This window comes from Herpailurus yagouaroundi, unplaced genomic scaffold (assembly GCF_014898765.1).
Source record: "Herpailurus yagouaroundi ecotype Mexico unplaced genomic scaffold, PumYag 77, whole genome shotgun sequence".
NCBI lineage: Eukaryota > Metazoa > Chordata > Mammalia > Carnivora > Felidae > Herpailurus > Herpailurus yagouaroundi.
In genome coordinates, this window is record NW_024412388.1 from 98,062,248 (window position 1) to 98,078,518 (window position 16,271).

Sequence of the window (16,271 nt, forward strand, 5' to 3'; positions counted from 1 at the left end):
CGAGATCGTGACCTGAGCGGAAGTCAGACGCTTAACAACTGAGCCACCCAGGCACCCCTAGGCCTTACTTTTCCATCTTCACAGGATCCCCGTGGGCTCACCCTGGAGCAGTAGCTCACAAAGTGTGTTCATTGGAATCCTAGTGCCCATGGAGCCATTAGTTTCATGGTTGGCTACGTTTAAGAAACACTTTTCAGGGGCGCCTAGGTGGCTAAGTCGATTGAGCATCTAACTCTATTTCAGCTCAGGTCATAGTCTCACAGTTTCGTGGGCTCCAGCCCCACACGGGGCTCTGTGCTAATGGCATGGAGCCTGCTTGAAAATCTCTCTCCCTTCTCTCTGCCCCTCCCCTGTTCACATTCTCTGTCTCTGAAAATAAAACAATGCTTTTCAATATACCCTCTGCACAGCATACATGAGCATACTAAAGGTTCTGAGAAGTCTTACAGTAACTTAATCTGTTGAACTCAGTATTTCTGCAACTTTTTTGAACATGCAGTCCTCTGACATGGGTGCAGTAAGAGATGCAGTCTGAATCAGAAAGGACCGGGTCACTCCCATTATTATTTTGTGCACCATGTGCCATTCCCAAGTCTTGTTACCCTTCTCCCCAGATAAAAGTCCCAGATAAAAATTCCATTTTTTAAGTTAGGAACTGTTGGAGGGTAAAGTGGTGATCCAGGCAGCATGATACAATCTCGAATGTCACTAACTTGCTGTGACCCTGTCCAAGTGACTTCCTGTCTTTGCCTCCGGGAGGGAACAGGAAGCAGTGAAGAACCCTGGAATGGTAGAGAAAAACTCGCCCCTGCCTCTATGAGAGTCTGCAGTTAGTGTTACTAGAGACTTCTCTGGAACAGAGACAGCTGGCGTAGTGGGCACCCTTCGCCAAGGCCATACCTGGAACCCAGCTGAACCGTGCACGTAGGGTATGATGGCCTCCCGGCCTCCTGGAGGCCCTGACTATTTAGCCAAAATAAAGTTACAAAAGATCAAATGTGCTGCCAGATATTCCTGATTGTTCACATAGCTGGGATATTTGCTGCTCTCCCCGCCCCCCCGCCCCCTTGGGTTGAGTAGGGAGCCAGAGCACACAGCCTGTTTGTTTTAGTATCCAGGGCAGAGACCAAGGAGCCAGCTGGTGGAAGGGCTGGGGGTGTGCAGCTCTGCCCTGTCCTTCTGCTCCCAGCCTGACAACGTGCCAAACCAATAAGCAGGACAGCAGACACCATAGGCTCTGAGACTGGGTACAGGCATGTAGAGCTGGGCACACGAATAAAAACTACTTCAGAATGAAGCCTCGCAATAAAGGTTGTTTCTTGCCCAGGAATAAAAAGGTTTTCTACTTTGGGAAGAAGATATGAAGTGTTTATAAAGTAAAATAAGGCCTTGCTCTTGGGCAAGCTGTACACGGCCCTGTTTTGTCACTATAAGCCTCCGGTGCGCCCACTAGGAGCTGCAGCAGGTGAGGCTTGTGGGGCAGCAGGAAACAAGGCATTGTCCTTGGCTTGAATCCAGGGCACCCAGGGGTAAAAAGAAACCAGGCCTAAATAGTGGAGCCTCAGTTCCTCATCTGTAAAACAAGGACTGAGATGCCTCCCTCTCCTGATGGCTCTGGAGGTTAGATAATGGGTAAAAATTTTTTTTTTTTAATGTTTATTCATTTTTGAGAGACAGAGCGTGGGGGGTGGGGGGGGGCTGGCGAGGGCAGAGAGAGAGAGGGAGACACAGAATCCGAAGCAGGCTCTAGGCTCTGAGCTGTCAGCACAGAGCCCGATGCAAGGCTCGAACCCAAAAATATAAGTGGTAAAATTCTTAGCTCAGTGTCTACCACATATGGGTATTTCGGATGTTGGTTCTCTTAGCCTCTGGTTCTCTAAAGAAATTGTTCCGTGTATAAAATGAAATTTTGGAAGTCACTGAAAAACATAAAAAGTCAATTGTAACTCCTCCATGTACATCAATTGTTCTAGTCCTTTTTTGTATGTATAAACATATTAAATATATACTATTTTTCAAAATTGGGGTAACAGTGGATATAGTTTTAATCCCACATTTTACTTTAATCCCACATTTTACTTTCTTAATCTTAAACGTTTCTTTGTATCATTAAGTACTATTCAAAATGTAGTTATGAGTAGTTGTATAATGCCTTACATAGGTAAGTAAACCATTTCCATATTATTCAACATGCTGTGTGCCCTTTTTTCACAATTAGACATATTACAGTGAACATCTTTGCTGTGCATGTATCATGGCATATTTTGTTTATTTCCTTAAATTACTGGGAGTGGGGTTAAATTTTTAAGTTCTTAATATAAATTGTGCCCAGTTGCCCACCAGAAAGGTTTCCTTACTATCCTTTCTGCAGAGGAGGAGGGTATTAAAATACCTTGAAGATTCCTTAAGTTCAAATGAATGTAAGCATGTACATTCAGGTACACGTAAACACGTGGCAAATCATCTTGTGTTAAGTTCATAAATATTTACTACAGCTGTGTGGGTAAGGCTTAGCTTGAGTTCCTCCAGGAGCCTCTAGCTGCCTCACTTCTCTGCTCCCCAAAGGTGACTGGGAGAGATAAGGTAGTCTTCAGTATCAGGGCCCCCAGATTGGCACTATCTTCTAGCAACAAGGGAGCCAGTCCATTCTTGGCGTGTGATGTATCACACACATTCCTTGAAATGGAATCTATATGAATTCAGATGGGGGAGTAGAAGCAAATGGCTTTGAGGAATTTAGATGTTGATGGCATGTTTGTGTTTTAATAATGGGGAAATTCCATACTATTCTCAAGTAAATTTGTCCGGCTTATAATAGAGATTGGCGGTTGCCTTATTCATTCAGTATCTCCATAGTCTCATATAAAAGTGCTGCATTGCATATACCTAGAAGTAGCCAATTTATTTTTAGAATCTAAGGATGACCCCACAGATCTGAGATCTTACAGTTGGGCTTGAAGATACCGGGAGAAAGGAAGTTCCCTAGAGATCAATTAGCTGTTTCATGATCTGTGGGAAAACACGTACTTTTCCACAAGGAAACTGACGCTAGCTTAAGTCCCTTTGGAGAAAAAAAAATCTGCCTGGCTGGCTTTGAGGCACCATCTCTCACTCCTGATACAGACTCCCCTTTGTGGTTGGAAATGGGAGATAAGTGAGTCTGCTTATTCAAGTAAAGGGATCTGGACTTGGGTTCTCCATGTCAAGACGATTCCCAGGGAGACTGGTTCTCTGTATTCTTGGAGTGCTCCTTAAGCAGGAGAAATTCCATCTGGGGGTCCATGCTACCACGAGTGAATTGCTGTCAGTTTGTTACCTGCCTTCCACCCTTTACCCTCCCCAATCACTACCACAACAGGCTGTTTTGTCTTGAGTTCATGGTGCTTCCCACTTCCTCCTCCATGGAACACCCCACTACATTGATACAGAATAATTCTGCTTGCCATTATAATCTTCTAAATTTACAACTCCCTGTGGAAATTCTCAGAATGGTTAAGCTTATCTTTATTTTTTTAACATTTTATTTTTAAAGTTTGTTTTGAGAGAGAGAGAGAGAGAATGAGAATGACGAGCAGAGGAAGGGTAGACAGAGAGGGAGAGAGGATCCCAAGTAGGGATACCCCTGACTCAGGAATTGAGCCACCAACGCATCCCAAGCTTGTCTTTATTTTGATCACAGTGCTTTCATTTAACTATGCCCTTCCACCTTGACCATCTCATTCCTGGGTGATTTGTCTACTTTGAACACATCCTTAACCCACTGGATCACAGAAAGCTCCCAGAATCTTGGGCTTGGTTCTTTTCCCGGCCAGATGGCTCACTGAATCATCTTTCAATCACACAAAACCTCTGGCTAGGCTTGGGTTCGTCTTTCCCTTATAATATTCACTTATTTGATTTATATTGATCTTATTTGACTTATATTGATTTTAATATTCACATATTTACGACACAATTGTATTATGGCTATTTTACCAATTCTGAATCTTCCCATCAATTTTCAATAATTTGGGGGAATGGAGAATGAAAAGTTTGTTCCCAGTGCTATAGTCCCATTCTTAATGTGCTTACTATAAAGTGTGCTTTTGGGCAACAAAGAACATTGGGGGAAGCTCACTCACCCTACTAACCAGGCTCCATAGAAACAAAGCATCAGGGAGGGACTAGACTCCTGTACATAGGGAGTCAGGGATAGAAGGTTTGGAGAAAACCTGCTAAACGGTTCTGAGCACCCAATTCCTAAACTGGGGAGGAGGGGTGCGCCGTCCTCCACCAACCACAATTCTCCGATACCTGCTGGGTGTCCTGTAATCCAACTCAATTCTGACACTCTCCACGTGAAAATAGCCTCCAATCCCACAGGTTAAGGGTTCAAGACTACAAGACTGCTCTCCTCCCTCTCAGACACCAGTTGCAAGCCCAGGTTGTCACCTGTGCTTCTGACCACTGGCTGTCAATCGGAGGTTCCAACGACTCCTCCTTGGATTTGGATAATTTGCTGGAGCAGCTTGCAGAACTCAGAAAAACATTTTACTTACCAGATCACTGGTTTGTTACAAAAGACTATAACTTAGATGGGAGAGATGTTTAGGGCAAGGTATGAGGGAAAGGCAGGGAGTGCCCATGCTCTCTGAGCACACCAGTCTCCCCAAATTCCCACGTGTTCACTTTCTCCTTCACAAGTATGTCTTCACTCTGGATGACTTCAACATTCCAGCCTCTCAAGCTCTTTGACCTCCTCATCTCCAAAGACCTTATTTCCTTCTTCCTCACCACCCTGTCATTAACCAGAAATTGTACTACATCTGAAATCTGGATTTTAAACCTGCTTTTCGCCCACGTTATTTGCTCAAGTACCTCCATTGTCAACGCCAGCCCTCTCTCAGCTTCACACCCCACCTTGACCTGACTGTATCCCATGGTCCGTCGATACAACTCCCTTTATCTCTCTCCCACTCAGGCAGACTTGCCTTGAAAAACTCCAATTCATGGGGCGCCTGGGTGGCGCAGTCGGTTAAGCGTCCGACTTCAGCCAGGTCACGATCTCGTGGTCTGTGAGTTCGAGCCCCGCGTCGGGCTCTGGGCTGATGGCTCAGAGCCTGGAGCCTGTTTCCGATTTTGTGTCTCCCTCTCTCTCTGCCCCTCGCCCGTTCATGCTGTCTCTCTCTGTCCCAAAAATAAATAAATGTTGAAAAAAAAATTAAAAAAAAAACAAAAACTCCAATTCTGAATAAATTATACTATCTGCTCTTTATCTGCACTAGAGCAGATTTTGTTGAAGCAAGCCCTCAACCAGGCTGGCTGGTTTCATTTTAAATTCATGACATCATACGTCAAAATGGACTTCCATTCTACTGAGCAATCCTATTGTTTCTTTAGTGGGCTTGGTTTCCTATTTTCCCTTTCTCTTTGCTTTCCCTCCCACCCACACTACCAACAGGATTTACCAGTGGTAAATCCTGTGGACTCTGCCTTGAAACATATCCCAAATCTTTCTTTTCCTCATCTTCACCTCTACCATCTTTGTCCAAGCAGACTTTGTTTCATGTCTGAGTTATTGCAAGAGCCTCTCCAACGTTCTCCTTGCTTCCGACATCTGCCTCTTCCCCTGCAGATACACGGTCTCGTACCCACAGCAGGCCTGATATAAGTCATCCCGTGTCACTTCTCTGTTCAAATCCTCAAATGTCTTTCCAGTTCACTCAGAATAGAAATGGAAGTTCTTACAGGGGTCTCCCTGGTCCACATGACCTGCCACCTTCTCTCCTCTCCTAGGACGCTCTCACCCTTCGCTTACCCTGCTCCAAGCCTGCTGACCTCCTTGCAGTCGCTCCAGTGTACCAGGTAAATGCTCACCTCACTCGTTTCCTCTTACAGTGTTTTACATCCAGATACCATCCAGATGGTTCCCTTACCTCATTCAGGATCTTGCTCAGCGAGACTATTCTTGGCCATTCTGTTTAAAATTGCAACCACCTGGTCAGCCACTCCCTCTCTCCCTTCCTCCTTTTTTCTCCATAGAGCCCTTACCACTTTCTAACACTCTAACAAATGTTGAGATCTTATTGAGGTCACTGTGTACTGTACTAGAATGTAAACTCCAGGAGTGGTTTTTTGTTTGTTTCTTTTGTTCACTGTTGCATCCATAATGTCTAGAACACATAGCAGGTTCTTTTTTTTTTTTTTTTTTTTAATTTTATTTTGAGAGAGAGAGAGAGCATGCACTGTGGGCAGGGAAGAGCAGGGGAGGTACAGGGAGAAAGAGGGAGAGAGTTCCAGGCAGGCTCTGTGCTGTGGCTCCATCCCATGAACTGTGAGATCATGACCTGAGCGGAAATCAAGAGTTGGACGCTTCATCAACTGAGCCACCCGGTGCCCCAGGCTGTTCTTAATAACAAACATTGGTTGGATGAATAAATTAATGAATCCAGTCAGGTTAATGGGGTTTTAGGGTGATGGTGGGGTTCAGAGCCGATGGCCAAGAAAGAATTCTTGAAGATGTCTTTGGTGCAAAAAGGTGATTTTATTAAGGCATGGGAACAGGACCCGTGGGCAGAAAAGAGCTGCATTGGGGTTGTGACTGATAGCTGATTATATACTCTGAGGTTGGGAGACGGTTACTGACAGCCTAAGTCTCTAAGGAATTCTGGAAGCAAGGTTTCCAGGACCTTGAGGGGCTAGGTGTTGTTAGGAAAATGCCATTTATTACCATTTAGTAAAACCTGTTATGAGACCCTTCAGATGTATATCAGGGGACCATAAGCTTGGAGTATGACTGCAGCATATCTTGGGGGAGTTGAGATAAAGGAAGTTTCCAAAAGAATTTTTTTTTTCAACGTTTATTTATTTTTGGGACAGAGAGAGACAGAGCATGAACGGGGGAGGGGCAGAGAGAGAGGGAGACAGAATCGGAAACAGGCTCCAGGCTCTGAGCCACCAGCCCAGAGCCCGACGCGGGGCTCGAACTCACAGACCGCGAGATCGTGACCTGGCTGAAGTCGGACGCTTAACCGACTGCGCCACCCAGGCGCCCCTCCAAAAGAATTTTTATATATTAAAGTAGACTTACAGGATCTTGAGGGGTCAGGGTAATGTTAAGCCAAGATTCCCTTTTGCTCCCAGCAAAGTGTCATCATCGAGGCAGCTGAGCTCCTAGAGGAAGGTCACTCTGCCTGTTTCAAGGACTTGTCAATGGGCTGTAGGCAGTCAAGGAATTTAATTTTTCATTTGCCTTTGTTTCCCACATCACCATGGCAAGCACTTAAGCCCCCTTTACATCATGATGAGGGTGATATTAGGGCTCCAAGAAACGGAGTCTATAGGTTTCTGGAGATTAGGCTATGGAGAAGATTGCCTTTTTCTTGCAGTTTACGGAGTTATCCATAACTTGAAGGAGACTCCTGTCCTGCATGACTGTGATCTCTATCAGTCAACCATCTGCTTTCTTTCCTTTCCCCTGTTCTGGGCAGCCAGCTGGGAGTGTCCGAGGAATATCACACATATCCCAGTTGGCGGGGGGGGGGGGGGGAGCTTGGGTGCTGTTAGCCTGTACTTTGCCCTCATCTTGCCCCCACCCTCCATCATCAAGGTGAAGACCTGGAGGGTAGCATCAGTGCAAAGACCATGTGATGGGAATGAGTTTTGTGTCTAAGGAACATTAAGAAGAGTGTGGGTCGGGGTGCCTGGGTGGCTGAGTCAGTTAAGCATCTGACTTTGGCTCAGGTCATGATCTCGTGGTTCATGAGTTTGAGCCCTGAGTGGGGGCTCTGCGTGCAGAGCCTGCCTGGGATTCTCTCTCTCTCCCTCTCTCTCTCTGCCCCTCCCATGCATGCGCACATGCTCTCTCTCTCTCAAAATAAATACATAAATTAAAAAAAAGAAAAAGAAAAGAAAAGAGCATGTGTCAGAGGGGGAGAAGAGGAGTTCAGAGAGGAAGGCAGAAGTGGGGTCAGGAGTGACTTATGGGTTAAAGTAAGAAGTTTAGGCTTTAGTCTAAGTGTAAGCTACTGGAGTGCTTTAAAGTAGGGGGGAGATATTATCTGATATATATTTTTAGAAGCAACAGATGGAAAATGGGGCAAGAGCGAAAGCAGGCATGCCAGTTTCGAAGGGCTTGCAGCTGTAAGAGATACTGGTGAGCTGAACTGGGGTTTCTGGAAGAAAGGGGATTGGCATTGTGTCTGAACATAAATTTATTAGGGAAACCACTTTAGCACAAGCAGCTACAGAAAGAAAGACATACCTTTGCCTCCACCAAAGCTTTCACAAAGGAGAAGTATATATATAACTATATATATATATACCAATGAATATATACAGATATTTGGGGGGAATAAAGAAAGGAAGAAAAAAAATGAGTTTATTTTACAAGTAACTGGAGTATTTTTTGAATCAACACTATTTCCTATAATAGACATGTTTTGTAACTATGTACCTAAGAGAAAGAAACATGTTTTACTTGCTTTGGAGTCAACACAAGCCTTGGGATTAAAGGTTATATTTTCTGAGAGACTAGGGCTCTTCAGTTGAAAAAAAAAATCATTTTGTAGAGAATAGTCACTTTCTAAATTATTTAAATTATTATAAAGCTTAATAAAATTTTATTGGGAATAACATTAGTCCTGATCTTTGAATATCTGCATCTATGAGATCTAGAAGATAAAATGGAGGATATACTCAAATTTAGTCTGAATTGAACCTTTTTGATTAATTCACCAAGTTGTAATATTCTACATCCTTACAGAGGAGCACCAGAATGAACAGGTAATTTTTGGTACATGAGAGTACATTCTCTCTCTGTAAGGCTCCTAGTCAATATATTCATAACTAAAACCTGCACTCCCTTTTGATCAAGATAGGACTGAAAAATCTGTATTTATTATATTCTATATAATATTTATATTATATAGTCTATATTTCACTTCTGTCTGTGAGATCAGAAAGTCTGTATCCGTGGAGATGAATAGTAGTGGGTTCGGGATATTTTTTGAAAGTAACATTGAAGAAACTTTCTGATGGAGAGAATGAGGGAGGTAAGGAGAAGGTGTTTATCATCTCCATTTAAGAACGAGGAGCACCTGGGTGGCTCAGTCGGTTAAGCGTCCGACTTTGGCCCAGGTCATGATCTCGTGGTTCATAAGTTCGAGCCCTGTGTCGGGCTCTGTGCTGACAGCTCAGAGCCTGGATCCTGGTTTAGATTCTGTGTCTCCCTCTCTCTCTGCCCCTCCCCTGCTCACGCTCTGTCTCTCATGCTCTTAAAAATTAATAAACATTAAAACAGAATGAGGAAGGTGACCTTTATAAACATGCCTACTATCACACCCTAGTTACTGGGAGACTCTGGATTCCTACTGACATCAAGGCTCCAAAGCCCATGATTTTCTTCTGTACTGGCCATTCTGGGAGCACTGACGTTGGTCAGGCAGAAGGCTATTTCATATCAGAGAATTTACCCTTTCGGGTTTTGACAGGGCTCCTCCTCCTATCCCACCTCCAATGGACAGAACCACTTATTAATCCCTTGATGACAGCTTATAGATTTTATAAAAGTGAGTTTCCCAAAGTAATAATAAAAAATAAAGTTAAATTCACAGCCAAAGATGAAGATTGTTATTTTGAGATTTCCAAAACTCCATTGTATAGTTAACTGAATTCTGATGCTTTGACACTGTGAATAAACACTCAGTAATTTACTCAGCCAAATAGTTACTGGTACTGACCACATATCAGGAACTGTGTTAGGCAAGGGATACTTCATTGGGGCGTTTTTGATTTCTGAGTCTGTAGGAAGTGCAAAATGACTTAGCACAAATTATATTCAGTGATTGAATTTCAAGTTCCTGTCCTGATTCATAGCCTTCTCCCCTGTGGGTCTCTGTGTCCCTTCCCAGAGCATTTGTTTTGGCTTTGGCTTTGACTTAGAATCGAGAATACAGAAAGAAATATGGAGTGCAGGTGCTAAAAGCTTGTGTAACAGTTGGTCGAAGGTGAGAAGCTACAGAATTTTGGGGGCAGGATAATGAGAAATGACAATGACTCAGGGAAAGCGACAGAAAAGCACTATCCCTTGGTCTTGCCGAATAAAGTGTTGGTATATGGAGAAAGTGAGGGAGTAAGATGGTCATGTGTAGATAAAGGGGGAACCAGAAATCATTAGGGGGGAAGAAGGGTCTGAGGAGGAGTAGACACAGTTGTATGAGTATTTAAGGCACGGCTCTTCTCCCAGAAGTCTCTGGATTGACCCTTGAAAATTAGGAAAACGAGGTCTCTTGCTCATTATCTCTGAATCCTGCAAATCTCCCACCCCCTCCTTTTTTTTGAAGTGAAGGTCATATAACACACAATTAACCATTAAAAAAAAAATTTTTTTTTTTAATTTTAGAGAGAGAGAGTGAGGGCAAGGGGGAAGGGCAGGGGGATAGAGAGCCCTAAGCAGGCTCCATGCTCAGCACGGATCCCAATGCAGGGCTCAATCCCAGGACTCTTGGATCATGACCTAAGCTGAAATCAAGAGCTGGACGCTCAACTGACTGAGCCACCCAGGCGCCCCACAATTAACAATTTGAGAGTGTACAACTCAGTGGCATTTCAGGCATTCACAATGTGGTGTAAGCACTACCTCTCTCTAGTTTCACCTTCCCTTTCTTTCCATTGGTTGTATTGGACTCTTTCTCTTTAATCCCACAGCTATGGCCTTCTTGCAAACTCCCCTTCCACCGAAGCCATCATTTCTGCTGGGACCCAGTCCCCAAAATGTCCTCTTTTGATACAAAAAGAAAATAAGATTAGCAAGACTTACACCTGAGAGCAGGGAAGCCAGGTCCTACCTGCCATTGCATTATTCGGCCCGGCAACCAACCCAGCTTTAGTGGGGGAGACGCTGGGGAAGTTGAGAAGTGTGGGGGGCTGTGAGGGCACCAGGCCTTCTAACAATATAGCGGAGAGACTTTCTCTATAAAAGGAGGGTACTCACCTGATTATCCTAGGTGGATTGCTAACACAGGTGGGTACTTGACTTCTCAGCTTTGTACACGACACTCATCTTCTCTGGTTTTAGTTTCTAACCCCATGGCTCTCAGGCAGCCTAGTAAATACCAATAACTTCTTTCCAAGGAGTACCTGTCATACTTAAGAGCTCGTGCCTCCTGTATATGATAATATAATGGCATATTTATTCTTCTGTTCACATTTTGCATGAAAAAGGTAGAGAGTTACTAAAAACAAAAAACATCTGGGGCACCTGGGTGGCTCAGTCAGTTGAGAATCTGACTTCATCTCAGGTCATGATCTCATGGTTCATGAGTTGGAGACCCACACCAGGCTCGTAGCTGTCAGTATGGAGCCTGCTTGGGATCTCTCTCTGCTCCTCCCCCACTCACACTCTCTCTCTCAAAAATAAATATTAAAATAATAAATTTAAAAAAACCCAAGTAACATCTCACTGATGGCCTAACCAAAATAGTGCTGCTATCTTCTTTTAAGTCCCTGCTCAGTCAATAGTGATACTTCTAGAAGCTTCTGCAGTGATCTCCAGACAGTTAACTGCTATATTCCTCAGCACTTGTAATGCCACTTTGAGGACCAATCTTGAACTTGTTATAATTGTTCCTAATTTATCTCCTTAATTACGTTGAGGACCCAGAGGTCATGAGATGTGCTTTATGCACCTTTTTATTCTGTCTAGCTCAATGCCTGGTACTTATATGCAGTCAATAAATCCTGGAAGGAAATGTTTTAAAAAGGTCCTGTTTAGTCCCCATCATACATGCTGGATTTGCCTTCTATGAAACCAGTTAAGGGGCCAGAACAACCTTTCCTGGCTCCTTCCTGTGGGGAGTAGCAAAGAGAGCAATGAAAATGATTCAGTTCATGATTTCCCAGATGTAGCCAAAGTAGACAGCATGGACCCAAGCAGCTTCCTTGGATATTAAGAACGGAATATGGGAAATGACTACAGTAGATTTTATCACCCAGTTGGACCAAACCATCCTTCCTCATTTGTTAGTCACCACTCATATTAGGAAAAATCCCTTGTAGAAATCACATCATTTCTGTCCCCACCATGCCACTAAAATTGCTCTTACCAAGATCAGCAGTGACTTTCTAATTGCAAATCCACTGGCCACTCTTACATCCTTATTCTCCTTTACTTCTCAGATTGGACACCACCAATTAGCTCCTTCTTCTAGAAAATCTCTCCTAGTTCTCTCCTATATTGCTTAAGACTAATTTTTTTTGACTGCAAAGAATAGAAAATTTGTCTAATAGTGTTGTTGATACACAAGAACATTTATTTACTTAAAAAAAGAAGTCCAGAAGCAGTGGGCAGTTCCAGGTTCATTCAGAAGCTTACCTATGTCATCAAGGACCCGTTCTTTCTATCTGTCTCCTTTGCTGTCCTCAGCATGCTGACTGTGTCCATCTTTGTTTGCTATCACATTTATGGTCACAAGATGGCCATGGCAGCTCCAGGCCTGGTGTCTTTGTTCCTTTGTCTCAGCAAAAAGAGAGGCAGGAGCAAAAGAATTTCTTCTGTGAAGTCCCTGTCTTTTTATACAAAAAGAAAAACTTTCCTAGGAGCCTACCAGTAGGCTTCCCTTCCTATTTTGTTGACCAGAACTGAGTCCTATACCCACCCCTAGATTAGTCATTGGTAAAGAGAAATGGAATTACCAGGACTGGTTTGGTCCACTGTGATTTATCTCCTGATTTGGTGAAAGGAAGCCACCTTTCTTGAAATCAAAGGATCTTCCTTCTATCTGTATAAAACTGGAATTCTATTAATATGGAAGATGTAGCATAGGGAATGGCTTTTGGACAAGTGTGACAGAGACTGGCCTAATTTTTCTGAGTCATGTCTCCTTTCCTCTTGGCCACACAGAGAGATTTTGTCATCTCCTAATCTCTCTAGCAGCATCCACGTTCCTGAGTTCCCACCAATGTAATGTGTGCAGAGTAGATCTATGTGTTTGCTACCTGCAGGCCTGGCCTATAAAAACTTCCCACACAAATAATCCATATTTTCTCCCCCCCCCTCCGCCCCTTTTTTTTTTCCCGGCCAGATACAAGGCATCCAGTGGAGAAATCCAAGCCTCCCAGAAATGGTGAATTTGCAAGGATCAAGACTAACCCAGAACATCTCACATTCAGACATGCTAAAAAAAAAAAAAAACAGTTTGAAAAGGTACCCATTGAGGAGATCTGGAAAATTTTAGCACTCAAATAAAGTACATAAGGAATTATAAATTATTGAAAACCATAGTAATCCATGCACCTATGTAGCATTAATAGACAACTAAATTAATTAATTAATGAGAGATAAGGGAGGATTGCTACGAAGAAGAATCATCAATAGACGTTAAATCTAGGGGAATCTGTTTAACAAGAAGCAGGATATTTGCATGGTCTAAGATTCTCCCCACAGATTGCTTATTACTAGGAAGAAAATAGTAAGTATCCCGTGGGGGAATCAGACACCTCAACTACCAAAATTATTATCGCCCAGTGAGGGACAGTGACATCAGCTGACTTTGGGTTTCATATCCTGGGAAGGACACAATATCAATTATGTAGTATTCTGGCCAGGAATGGATAACCGGGATCTAATAATGAATAAATGTGAGACAAACTATAAAAATAACCATTGTGGGGCGCCTGGGTGGCGCAGTCGGTTAAGCGTCCGACTTCAGCCAGGTCACGATCTCGCGGTCCGTGAGTTCGAGCCCCGCGTCAGGCTCTGGGCTGATGGCTCAGAGCCTGGAGCCTGTTTTCGATTCTGTGTCTCCCTCTCTCTCTCTGCCCCTCCCCCGTTCATGCTCTGTCTCTCTCTGTCCCAAAAATAAATAAACGTTCAAAAAAAAAGAAAATTAAAAATAACCATTGTAAAATGAGGAACATTCTATTGTCCAAACACAGGGGACAGGCTGTACTCTTCAAAAATATCAAACACAGAGAAAAGCTAGGGAATGGGTGCAGATTGAAGGAGATTACAGAGACAGGCGATGTATGATCTTAAACTGGATCCTATATGGGAAGGGGGAAAATGGTAAGAATGATGTTACTGGATTAAGTGACAAAACTGGGAATATGAATGGTAGATTAAAGTATTATATCAATGTTAAGTCTCCTGGAATTGACAACTGTATATACGGTGTATGTAAAAGAATGTACTTATTATTAGGACATTCAAGTATTAAGGGATAAAGAAGCATGGTGTATGCAATTTACTTTCCTTTTTTTTAAATAATTTTTTTAAAGTTTATTTATTTTTGAGAGATACAGAGAGACAGACTGCGAGTGGGGGAGGGGCAGAGAGAGGGGGAGCCACAGAACTCAAAGCAGGCTCCAGGCTCTAAGCTGTCAGCACAGAGCCCCATGTGGGGCTCAAACTCACAAACTGTGAGATCATGAACTGAGCTGAAGTCGGAGGCTCAACCGACTGAGCCACCCAGGCGCCCCTGCAATGTACTTTCCAATGGTCAGAAAAAAAAAATGTGTGTGTATATTGTCTATCTGAGACTGCAATTGTTAAAGCGAAAGGGACAAAATATTAATAAACAATCCAAGTAAAGGATTAAGGATATAGGAGTACTCTTTTTACTATTCTTTAACTTTTCTGTGTGTTTGGAATTTTTCCCAAATAAAAAGCTTTCTGGAGACTAGATTTTAAAAGTCATTGAGGATTCCCTCTCGTTTCAAAGGATTTTTGCATGTTTTGCCCCCCATCCTTTCCTTTGGGCCTTTACTCTCATATGGTTTTTCCCTGTTTTAGAACTGTTGGCTTCTGCTTGAAGTCTCTTTTCTTCCTGGCCCCTTGGGTTCACTACTTGTTCTGATAGTTTGACTAGCTTTTTGATTAAACTTTTCTCATGACACAGCCTTTTGGTCAGCTTCTCCTAGTTGGCCTTAAGCTCTGCAGCTCCTGAGCAAGTGACTTCTTGCCTGCAACACTGAATCTAGGCTCTAGGCCCAAGGGGAATGTTATACCCTAGGTGAGATTTAATGCTTCCAACTGGCATCGGCTCCGTCTACTTCTGTGGCTGCACTGATTCTGTCTGGGAGGAAATAGTTCTCAATCTGCCCCCTTTCTCTCCATGTTCTCTGCTTGACCAAACCCTCATCATAGCTTATTTTTATTTTAGAGAGAACAAGAGAGTGAGCAGGGGAGGCCGGCAGAGGGAGAGAGAGAATCCCAAGCAGAAGTCCAACAGAGGGCTCCATCCCACGACCCTGGGATCATGACCTGAGCCAAAGTCAAAAGTAAGTAGGATGGACACTCAACCAACTGAGCCACCCAGGCTCCATCATCGTAGCTTTCTAATTAGGATCTCTCTAGTGTTACACATTCTACAAGACCAGTGCTCTAACCTCTGAGCTATGGAGCCTTATCCTTAGGTGTTACACATTCTAGTTAGCCATCCTCCAGCCACTAGCTCTCTCTTTAAAGCACAGATTCCTTCATATTACCTGTCTGATTAAACCTCTAATTACCTGTCTGATTAAACCTTCATTGCCTTTAAAACCTGATTCAGGGGGCGCCTGGGTGGCTCAGCAGACTCTGAGTTCAGCTCAGGTCATGATCTCACGATTTGTTGGGTTTCAAGCCCTGCGCTGGGCTCTGCGCTGGCAGTGTGGACTCTGATTGGGCTTCTCTCTCTCTCTCTGCCCTTCCCCTCTCTAAATAAATAAATAAATAAATAAACAAACAAACAAACAAACAAACAAACAAACTTAAAAATCTGATTCAGTTGAGGCACCTGGGTGGCTCAGTCGGATTAAGAGTCTTGATTTTGACTCAGGTCATGATCTCACAATTCGTTAGATTGAAACCGCTCCCCTCCCCCAACCCCGGGAGGTGGGGGGAGGCTCTGCTCTTACAGGGAGGAGCCTGCTTGGGATTCTCTCCCTCTTTCTCTCAAAATAAATAAATATTAAAACAATAAAATCCAATTCAATCTACCTTACTAATTCCACATCATGCCACTTCTCTGCCAAACTGTAAGCCCTTTCAGAGCATGGACCATGTCTTTCTTTTTTGTATCTTTAATTTCTAATACAGTCCCTGGCACACAGAAGATACTCTATTAATAGATATTTGCTGAATGGACAAATGAACCCTAACTACATTAAACTTTGACATTTCTTTGACCATTTTATGTTTAAATATCTCCTTCTCCAAAGTCTTCCCTGGCTCTGTCATTCAAGTCTTATATATGTCTCCATGCATTTTTCCCCCCTCACTAGACTGTAAGCTAAAGGAAAAGTTCATGTCA